At 44.6% G+C, this 11,833-nt stretch overlaps 1 pseudogene; it reads left to right on the top strand.

The window, feature by feature from the left end:
• Window positions 1–10,277: 10,277 nt before the first annotated feature.
• LOC116269664 lies at window positions 10,278–11,603 on the top strand (annotated as a pseudogene).
• The last annotated feature ends 230 nt before the right edge of the window (window positions 11,604–11,833 follow it).

Genomic DNA, 11,833 nt, shown 5'->3' on the forward strand with positions numbered 1-11,833 from the left:
AATTTTGGAAAGCAACATTTTGATGAACCTTTTAGTAATGTCTATCCTAAGGCACCTACCACACCCCACTCCTTTCATTGGTGTTTTTTGTTTGTTTGTTTTTGCTTTTTTGTTTTTTTTCCTGGTTAAGATTTATTTAATTATAAGAATTCTCGGCCTTTAATGTGTTAATTTATACCACAAGAGTATACAGATTACCCTTGAACAACACAGGTTTGAACTGTGCAAGTCTACTTATATGTGGACTTTCTTCTTCTACCTCTGCCACCTCTGAAACAGCAAAACAAACCTCTCCTCTTTCTCCTCCTCCTCAGCCTACTCAATGTGAAGACAAGGAGGAAAAAGATTTTTGTAATGATCCTCTTCTACTTAATGGATAGTAAATGTATTTTCTTTTCCTTATTATTTTCTTGATAACATTTTCTTTTCTCTAGCTTACTTTATTGTAAGAATCCTATATTATTACATATAACATACAAATATGTGTTAATCAACTATTTACATTATCCATAAGGCTTCCAGTCAACAGTAGGCTATTAGTAGGTAAGTTCTGGGGGAGTCAAAAGTTATATGCAGGCTGGGCATGGTGGCTCACACTATAATCCCAGTACTTTGGGAGGCCGAGATGGGAGGATTGCTTGAGGCCAGGAGTTCAAAACCAGCCTGGACAACATAGTGAGACTGTGTCTCTACTAAAAAAAAAAAAAAAATTTAAGTTAGCGGGAAATGGTGGCATGCTACTGTAGTCCCAGCTACTTCGGAGGCTAAGGTGGGAGGATGGCTTAAGCCCAGGAGATTGAGGTTGCAATGAGCTATGATCACAATACTGCATTCCAGCCTGGGCAACAGAGAGAGACCCTGTCTCAAAAAAAAGTTACATGCAGATTTTTGTCTGCACAAGGGTCAATGCCCCTAACCCCTGTACTGTCCAAGGATCCATGGAACTATGTCATGTTTCTATATGTATTAAATTATCACCTCTTTTTATAGAAGTCTCTTGAAGGATAGTGTTTCTTGGGTATATAGTTCCCTGGAACACACTTTGAGAAACACTGCTTTAGTATAATGCTGATTTCCTCTTGGCTGTTAACCCGTGCTGCTTTCTCTGGCCATCACACGGCTCTCAAGCAAAGATCAGTCTGGATTCATTCTCCTTATGAAGCTTCTTAGGTAAATATGAATCATGGGATGTTTCCAAACATCCTCCTTATTTCTGCATCCCAACTTGGAAGTTTAATTTAGAATCAGACCTCCAAGAAGTTCTCAATCTTAGTCTTCTCAGATATCTTAATTACTTTCCAAGAGTTCTATAGATTTTCTCTATTTTTAAACCATAACCTATAAAACAGGACACTATTATTTGTACAACATCATTCACCAAAAAACATGTACTAAGTACCTCTTATGGGCAAGCTACTATGAGGATACATGATTACACGACTAAGATCCTGCCTTAAGAAACATACAGTTTGATAACAACTGCAACTTGAAATTAATAGGCTTGGGAATAAAATAAACCTGAGTTTATATCCTGGGTTTGAATTTTTTTAATTTTCAAAAAGATCTAATTTGTGGTCTTGGATAAGTTATTGAACCTTTCTATCAGTGGCCACATTTGTAAAATGAGGACAGTTATTCCTACTTTACATCTTTGTCCTGTTGATTGAATATAAAGAAGTATGCAAAAATATCTAGCACAACGCAGATACCAGCACTAGATGTAGTGATGGCATTAATAGAAGAGACCCCTTTAGAATCTACATAGTGGCACCATCCTGACGTCGGCCTTGTCCTCCGCTGCGTCACTGAAACCTGCCAAAATCACTGAATTTGGGCTTGTATCCGCTTGTGTCTTCTGCCTCCTTGCCTTGCTTGTTGGCAGAGGCAAAAGCTAAAAGGAAGTCACCACCGCCAAGTCTGCCTCATCAGCCTCTCCAGTCCTCTAGCCTGGCCCAGCCTTTGTGGTCTGGCTTGGTTCACACAAATATTTTAGACAAATTTTCACAATACTAGTAGGACATGTTTTGTCATTATCTACTTTTGACAAATGAATAAACTCAGGCTCAGAAAAAAATAAATGCCTTTGCCAAGGTTGCCCCGTTAATAAGTGGCAAAGCTAAGATAACTCTATCGCATGAGGCCAACAACACATGAAAACAAAGCATGAGGTGGAAGGTTGGGAGGCTTTTGCATTGGTCCAGGCAAGAGGTGGGTAGAGATACTGGTAGAATGGAACGGAGAAGAGAGCACAGATATAAGAGATAATGAAAAGGTAAAGTTGGCATTTTTAACAGTGGAAGACCCTGGGAATCCTGTGATACCTGTTAATTTGCAGTCTTTCCCCAGCTACCTTCCTTCTTTCAAAAGGAAAGCACATTCATGCTTAAGAAATGGGCACCCTTGTGTACACAGACATTCATCTTTAATCCAGTCTTCCAATGCCAAGTAGCAGATCTAATTGTGTTTATTTTTACACAGTCCTGCCTTCAAAGAGTTAAAAATCTGGAAGAGAGGCCACAAAAAGCATATAAAGCAGCCAAAGGTCCTATCACTCTCAGGTAGCCTATATTCCAGGGTTACCTTTGTCATTCAACAGTTACATGACCGTGGGCCATCACAGAACTTCATTGGCTCTCATTTTCTTCTTTCATTGCTGATTCATTCACATGTTCAATACATACTTATCAACTGATTACTATGTGCCAATCACTGTGGGAAGCACTGGCGATTCAGATGTCCCTGAATCCCAGGAGGCTAGACTCAAACATCCAGACATAGCAGATTCCTCTTTCTCATCCCCCAAGACCAATCACCAACTCCTGTCTATGCTACCCCCAAAACATAGCTTGAATCCACTCACCTCTCAGCCCCTCACCACCATCACCCTGGTCACAGCCATGGTGCCTATGTACATGAGCCACTGCCTGGATGAATGCGGATTTGACTGACTCCATCACCTGAGCCGAAGCCAGGTGAGTCGGCGGAGGCCTTACCTGTGGTTGTTGTCCTGCCCACATCCTTGCCTGCTAGAGAAGTGGGAACAAGTGTTCTCAGCAATAGGCACCTTGTATGTAAAGGCAGAGAGGGGAAGAGCAGTCTGCAATGCTCCAACATGACATCTGCATTCCAAAGAAACCACGGATTATTCAAAGTCACACTATGCACATAATTGCTTCAAAAGGAGGGCAAGTTAAAAGCTAGAGAGTTTGAGTATCACAATAAGAAAGTTATGCTTCCTGCAGGAATTTTAATAATAAAAGTGTTTGTAATAGCTGTAAGTGTTTAGCCGTAAAACCAGTACATCATTTAGTAAATCCAGCCTTTGCTGATTCTGGCTTTTCAGTTGCAGAGGAATGGCTGTGCTTTTTCTAACACCCGCAGCGCTATCATACCATAGCTTTTTATCATTCTTATGTATTGAAAACAAAACCCAAACCTCTCAAACAAAGCAGCAGGTTACACATCACCTTTCCACCACGCAAATCCAGTTTCCCAGCAGAAACTTGCCTCAGTTTCCTGCTCTATAAAATGAAGGTAGTAAGAAGTTCTACTTCAAAGAAGTATAAATAAGATTGCATCAATTAATATTTGTAATATGCTTGGGGCAGCATCTGGCACACAGTAGTGCAATATAAGGAATGTTAAGTTAAATAAGTTAATAGATAATTGCATTATATTCCATTCCTATTGTGAAAATACTTGATGTGGAAAAACTATGCCAAAAGCAAAGAAAAGGAAAGGGCAGAAGATGAGTCTATCACAGCAAGCACGATATAAAAACAAAAGGCCAGGCTGAGGTTTTCTCCAGCTATCAAGTGTGCTAGACCAAATACGCACATTCCTGAATAAGCGTGTATATGTGCATATTTACCTTCATCTACATGCATAAAGATATGACAACTAGCTCTCCCACTTAAAAAAAAAAAAAAAACAAAACAGAGTCTGAATCAGAGGGAAAAACAAGAAATTCATTCATTGTGCCCTACTTCTCTCTGTAATAACACACAAGAGATTACAAACCTCAAATTGGGTCCAGTCCCAGAATTTGGTCAGTAAATTGAAAACAATAAGAACATAAAATGACTGAGATTCTCCATCTGCAGAAATAAACCACTCAGGAGATGGTTGTAAATGTGCTGTTGATGGGAGTGAGGATTCTCCCCATTTTCTGTCAAGGAGAACAGGATGCCTTACAAATTCAATTAAGGACACCAGAGTCTCCCCTAAGTCCAATCAGGGTGACCCCAGGGTGTCTCCCCAGAAAAACACATTGGAATGTGGTTTATGGTAACCTACTCAGTTGAACTGCAATGAATCTGAGCTAATGTTGTGTTGTCATAACAGAGGGTGGGGGTCCGCAGGAGTCTGGAAACAGAGAGCCAAGCAGTGAGGCTCTCAGGGTGTCTCCACCGCTGCCCAGAACTCTGTTTCTAGATCATCGGTCCTGCTGGATGGAAACATCCCTGAAGACAGCCAATAACCTCTGGTCAAATTCCAGGATATCCAAGGAAAATCTTGTCTGTCACTTGTCTTCAATGGAGTGACTAAGCAAGAAGGCAGGTCTCACAAAGACGAGTGCCCTCGCTCAGCTCTCCAGCCAGAACCTCACCCACTGTCAATTAGTACATTGCTTTTCTGCCTTTTAATTAGCAAAAGAAACATTTCTGCATAATTATTGCTGGTGTCGGCAGCCCAGGTCTAGCCTTTACTGGGTGCGAGACACTGAGCCAATCATTTAGCTCTCATGCTCTCAGTTCCTCACTGACAAGGGAATGATAACAGTACCTAACTCACGCATTGCTAGGGGAGATTAAAATAGAATAATCCAGGAAAAGTGCTTTGCATTTTATGTGTCCAATACATGCCAGCAATTTTTATTATTGTTGGTCTTGTTAAATCTGGAATGATCACTATCATTATCCTGTTTGAACATCTCTGAGTGAACCACTGAAATCAAATTCTGCATCTGAAAAGTTGACCAAGCACCTGAATCTTGAGTGACCCCATTGAAGTTCAGCTGTCCCTGCCTTAAGCAGACACTTCTTTTTTATAACTGTTAACAGCAATACCAACATTAAGATTGATTATGTATGTCTAGGAATAAATGATGACTTTTTAAACACATTTGTGTATAAAATAAAATATTGACTGTTAGAGAACTGTGTTAGGGCAGCTATAACATGACACCTTAGATTGGGTAATTTATAAACAACAGAATGTATTGCTCACAGTTCTGGAGGCTACAAAATTCAAAATCAAGGCACCATCGGAATCGGTGTCTGGTGAGAGCTTTTTCTCTGCCTCATGGGTGGCACCTTCTAGCTATATTCTCACATGGTGGATGGGACAAGGCGGCATCCTTCAACCCCTTGTATAAGGGCACTAATACCATACATGAGGGCAGAGCACTCCTGGCTTAATAACTTCCCACAAGGTCCCACCTATTAACACTGTCACACTGGGTTCCAACATACGAATTTTGGGGGTGACCAACATTCAACTTTATGTACTTAAATATGTAGATATATATATACACACACTTAAATATATATGTATATAAGATGTACAAGTTGATATTTTGATATATGTATACATGTGAAAATGATTACCACAGTCAGGTTAATTAACATACTCATCACCTCTCATCATTACCATTTTCTTTCGTGTGGCGTGTGTGTGTGTGTGTGTATGATGAGAGCACTTATAATCTATCTGCTTAGCAAGTTTCAGTATACAACATAAAATCATTAACTGTATCACCACACTTCCATTAAACTCCCTTTCTGACTCTCATTTTACAGTTGACAAGACCAAGACCAGAGATACACAGTGTTCTTCTCCTCTGATTCACAGTCAGATGCTCGTCCCGCTATGGCTAACACTAAGTTCACAAATTATTGACAACACAACAAGATTGTCAAGAGCATTGCTGCGTCATGGACTTGAATTCAGAAGACTCAGGCGTATGCCCACTCCTGTGCGAGTGACTGTGGGCAAGCCCTTCCCCTTTCCCTTGGCCTTCATTCCTGTTCTTGTACATAAGAGATAGTTATGGTAACTATAGCCATCGCTACTGTGCAAGGTTGCTGAAAGTGGGACAAAATAAATGTGAAGGTTCTCTGTAACTCTCAAGTCCCATATAAACAGAGAGGATTATTTGTTGTGGACTTCAGCGCGAACTTTCGCAAGTGAGTTCTAACAATCCCTAAGAGAGAGGTACTCAAGTGAATGTCATGAGATGAGTGGTGGAAACAGGGAGAGAGAGGACAACAGATAAAATAAGGCCACAGGGTTGGTCTAAGAAAGCTTTCTAGGCCAGGCACGGTGGCTCACGCCTGTAATCCCAGCACTTTGGGAGGCCGAGACAGGTGGATCACGAGGTCAGGAGATCTAGACCATCCTGGCTAACACGGTGAAACCCCGTCTCTACTAAAAAATACAAAAAACTAGCCGGGCGCAGTGGCGGGCGCCTGTAGTCCCAGCTGCTCGGGAGGCTGAGGCAGGAGAATGGCGTGAACCCGGGAGGCAGAGCTTGCAGTGAGCCAAGATTCGGCCACTGCACTCCAGCCTGGGCGACAGGGCGAGACTCCATCTCAAAAAAAAAAAAAAAAAAAAAAGAAAGAAAGAAAGCTTTCTAAGGGAACAACAGGGAATTTACTCATTTGATCAACTTTCCCTACTTTCTCTGCCCCCAACCATTATTAACACATTCAAGAAAGGAGAACTGAGAATGGGGGCTAACGCTTTGCTTAGAAAAACAGGTGATAAATCATAAAGCAATCGAATCTGCAGCAGGGAATGGGAAACACATGGCAGGTCCTTCTAATTAACTCTTTGATATGTTGCTCCGGGTGGGGTGTTGTTTCCAGCTTTTCCATTGACTCGTCCCAGGCCACTCTCTCACCATAGCAACTCACGTTTACCAGCAAGCAGGAAAGTCTGCATTTGAGAGAGTTAAGGGAGTTTGATACAGTCCAGCTAAACACAAATGAAGAAGAAGAATGAGGAGGAGGAGGGCAGGAGGAGCAGGAGCAATGAGGAGGAGGAGGAACGGGAGGAAGAGGAGGCAGGAGCGGGGTGGGGGAGACAGCCAACTATTTCCCTCCCTGCAAATATCCTTTGGGACATAGCCTCTTTCTCTCTCCTTCTTATACACCTCGTTCTCTCTCCTCCACCCTGTCTCTCCACCTTCCTAAAAACGTCTTTCCTAGGCATCTTTTTCTCACCAACTTAAGAAAGTGAGAGAAGAGCAAGAGAACTAAGTCCACATAGGTTCTTTGCAAATATTTGGTGCTGTTCGCACCACAAGGTGAGGGAAGGGCCTTATCAGTCTTGTCCTTTCTTATGCCAAAAGGCAGCTGAATACAAGTTTTTGAATAAGTGAATAAACGAAGGTCCTCCCTCCTTTTGCTATGGGACTGTGGATTTTAACAAGAAGTCTCTGGTATTTACAAAGGCAATAGGACACAGTGCAGCAGGTTGTAAACCTACTGGCCTGAGAACCTAAAGATCAGAGGTTCAGCTCAGCCCTGCCCCTACCATGGCATGTGGGCCCTGAGTTCCTCGTGTAGCCTTTCTGAACTTCATTTGCTTCCCCTGAAAGCAAGGGCATTGAACAAGAAATTCTTTAAGGCCTCTTGAGGGCTCTAATCTTCTTTGACTATTTCACCAATAAGCCTGCAAAGAAATAACCCTTCCTTCGTGGATGAATAGACTAGACTCAAGCTGCTGCTCTTTTCTAACTACAGGGATAGGCCAAGCTAGAATAAAAGGCAAAGAGTGTCCACTCTGCCTGTATATCTTAACCAAATTTGTATCTACTAAGGTAAGAAGGTGAAGCTAGAAACAGGGTTAACTGTCTGAATAATCCCAGCCTGACTTCCCCCAGGTATACAGACTGCCCATACTAATTCAGTTCATGTCACCTTTTACTTTGCTCTTGCAGGCAAAACTCTGAACTCTCAAAGCCAAAAGATGAAAGAGGGCACCCAGTTCATCCTCTGCCTCTAGGAACGTCCTCGCCTAAATTACCCCAGAAAGGTTATTAGATCCTGCCCTTAAGCATTGTCAAACAGCACTTGGCAGCTTCTCCAGGCACGTGCTGTACCATCTTCTGAAACTGAATTACACAGGGGTTCTCTATGTCATACACCAGGAAGCTACACATGTAAGAAAGCTTGGGCTATACCTTCAGTGCTTTGAAAACTGACTCTGATTTGCAGAGAACACTGGGCTTTGGGGGCCTCCCTTGGGCAGTGTCAGCTTGTCGGGTAGAGACCAGAACAGGAAATGAAAGATTTCCATTTATTTCAAGACCCTTCTTGGGCATCTCTTCCACTGCCATTTGTAGCTGAGCTATTTGAGAAATCAGTGTAGTCAAGTTACAGATGTACCCAGGGGCTGGGGATCAACCTAGACTCAGGCTTTTTTGGGGTCATGAGTTGAGTGGAGAAGACTACTTTCCCTATACCTGGCCTATGTCTACGAACTCCAAACTTTAGGGGAATTGCTTTATATTAGCCAAGTTAATGTCTAAAGTGCTAAATAAATAAACAGGCAATCTCTGGGGTTAAACTGCCAAAAGCAGCTCATACCTTCCTGCCTCCTGGAAGCCCTTTCAAAGAGGACATCAACAAACAGGTCATTAGGAAAAGCAAAATGTGGTTCACTTTGCAAATCTCACTTTTCCTTCAATGCTTCTTTGTCCCCATGGATTTCAACTCACTCCATTTGACATTCTCAGTTCCTTTGATAAGAAGTTCTTAGAACCTTATGGCAACTCAGACTCCCTCAATCTGGAGGCAGGTCTGTAGGAATTCTGGTAATTAGTTAGACAAGTTGTTTCATTTCTCTGAGTCTCAGTTTCTCGCTCAAAAATGGTGAATAATTTGTGAGACTTCACTAATAATCTATGACTCTACAAGAGGCAATAGGGTACTGTGGACAGAGAGCAGGCTTTGGAAACACACAAGACTGAGTTTAGATTCCTACACTCCACCCAGTGTGTGATGTGGCCAAGCCTCTTCACTTCTCTAAACCCCCATCTGTGTATCTGTACAGGAATGAATGAATGAGTATGTGTGGCCAAGCGATGCAAACTCAGGGTAAAAATATTGCCTTGGGATTTTTAGCAAACTGTTCAAGCCCATGACATTCTAGCAGAAAAAGCCTAGTATCTCTTTCTTAAGGTGATTGTGTCCATGTGTTTTCCAGGAACTCCAGGGTTTACTCAACCCAAATTCACCCTGCCCTTGACCAAATGGCTCACCGGTTTCACAGGATGCTGCTCTGATGACACACCCTGTAGTCAGCATCTGCCCCTGCAGCCAGAATGGATTTCTGGGTGGACGTTAGCTGGGGGATACCACATGGGCACCAATGTCACAGAGATTCTGTCACAGTCCACCCTGAACTGTTGCTTCCCAAATCATAATCCCTCGGCAGGACAACTCGGTGTAGGGACACGCATGACCCAAACACCAGCCCTGGCCCACAACCTCAGCCATTATCTTGAGTCTGAGCAACCAGTCTAGTGGCAGCTGGGCCCTTCCTTTTCAAGAGAGTTCTGGGATCAGATCCTTTCACACACAGATGCCTCCCCACCTCCCTGTCGTTCAGGTCTGTACACTGAAAGGGAAGAAAGCATTTACTAAGCCATATTTCAAAAAGTCTGCTTCTACTTTCATCTCAGGACAACAAGTGCCTGCTTCAGCACCTTATGTTTGTGTAACTGGTATTTTTTTTTCCCCCCTGAACTTCCAGGGCCTAATCTGCTTCCTCCCTCCCTAGCTAAACAAAAGAGAAGTTGAAATAATTTGAACTACCCCTTTCAGTGGGCAGCCCATTTGATCTCTACCTTAGCCAGAGCCTTAATGCGTCAATGTGAGCATAGCAGTGCCTTGCAGCACCTGAGGCACAGTACATTGTTCAAAGAGTGACAGTGCGTCCCACTCCAACGAGAACCACACTCACAGCAAAGGGTCCCTTGCCTGTGTGGAGAGTGACCTATGGTAGAAAATTTGCAGACCTCATTACCTCTTCACCAGTTGAAAAATCTTTACTTACTTACTTATTATTTATTTATTTATTTATTTATTTTGTTTTCCCTACCTAAGCCAGGAATAGTCAAACATTTTCCACAAAGGGCCAGGTAGCATCATAAATATGTTAGGCTCTGCAGGCCTCTTAGATTTTTGTCATGTATTCTTTTTTGCTTCCTGTTTGTTTTATTTTGTTTACAATGCTTTAAAAATGTAAAAAAACAGATGATCACTGGAATCTCGCGGGTCCCTCAGGCCGCACAGGGACAAGCAAAGGCTACATCCAGATGCCAAGAATGCACTGACGCCTGTTCCTGGAAGCCAGGCTCCCACCCAGCCCCTGGGAGCAGCAGCCTCCAGCCCCTTGGGACCTTCATCTCTGCCCTGCTGACCCATGCGGGTTGGGCCAGGATCCCAGGAGGCTGACACTGTCCTCCACTGAGACCTGAAAAATGGCATCAGGGCAAGGCCCAGGGTTTCCCAGGCAGGAGTGCGGAGAGCTTGCCCTGCCCTCTGCTTCTGAGGAGCAGGTAACCCGGGACATGGAGAAGGTTTTCCGATACTAGGTTTTTGACCGCCATCAGCAGGAACAGGAAGCTGAAGGGCCAGCCGCCCCTGCCGACCCAGAGATGGTCACCTTGCCCCTCCAACCTAGCAGCACCGTGGGGCAGGTGGGACGGCAGATCGCCATCATCTGGGATGACATCAATCGGCGCTATGACTCGGAGTTCCAGACCATGCTGCAGCACCTGCAGCCCACAGCAGAGAACGCCTACGAGTACTTCACCAAGATCGCCTCCAGCCTGTTTGAGAGTGGCATCAACCAGGGCCGTGTGGTGGCTCTCCTGGGCTTCGGCTACCGTCTGGCCCTACATGTCTACCAGCGCGGCTTGACTGGCTTCCTGGGCCAGGTGACCCGCTTCGTGGTCTTCATGCTGCAACACTGCATCGCCTGGTGGATCGCGCAGAGGGGCAGCTGGGTGGCAGCCCTGGACTTGGGCAATGGTCCCATCCTGAACATGCTGGTGATTCTGGGGGTGGTTCTGTTGGGCCCGTTTGTGGTACAAAGATTCTTCAAATCATGACTCCCAAGGGTGTCCTTTGGGGTCCCAGCTGTGACCCCTGCCTGGACTTAAGCTAAGTCTTTGCCTTCTCTGCTCCCGTGCAGGGGTTGCCCTTCAAAAGCACAGAAGCTTTAGCAAGTGTGCACCCCAGCTTCGGAGGGCCCCTGCGTGGGGGCCAGTCAGGCTGCAGAGGTGCCTCAACATCACCTGAAGCTTGTGGGCCCTCTCTCTGGGGCCAGGGGCTATGCCCTCCTCCTTTGACTCTCTGGGACCTCCTTAGCCCTGTCTGCTAGGTGCTGTGGAGACTGGTAACTTGGTGGGGGCGAGAGACTGGGAGCCACTTCTCCCCTGGAAGTGTTTAACGGTTTTAGCTTTTTATAATAGCCTTGGGAGAGCCCATTCCCACCATCCTACCCAAGGCCGGGACATCTGGGGTGTGGGGATTGGTGGGTCTACCCTATGTTCCCCAGGATTCAGCTCTTCTGGAAGATCAGAGCCTAAGAGCTGGTACTTGAGGCTGGTCCTGGCCCTCCCTAAGCATCATGCGTCCCAGGATCAGGACTGACTGGGAGAGGGGGACCAAGGTCCTGCCCAGCTCTCTCCCTGTCCCCATTCCTCCCTCTGGCCATACTGCCTTTACAGTTGGACTCAGGGATTCTGGGCTTGGGGTGTGGGGCGGGGTGGAGTAACAGACCACAGCTGTCTGAACTTATCTGTCAGAAGCCTGCA

Source organism: Papio anubis, chromosome 12 (assembly GCF_008728515.1).
Source record: "Papio anubis isolate 15944 chromosome 12, Panubis1.0, whole genome shotgun sequence".
Taxonomy (NCBI): Eukaryota; Metazoa; Chordata; class Mammalia; order Primates; family Cercopithecidae; genus Papio; species Papio anubis.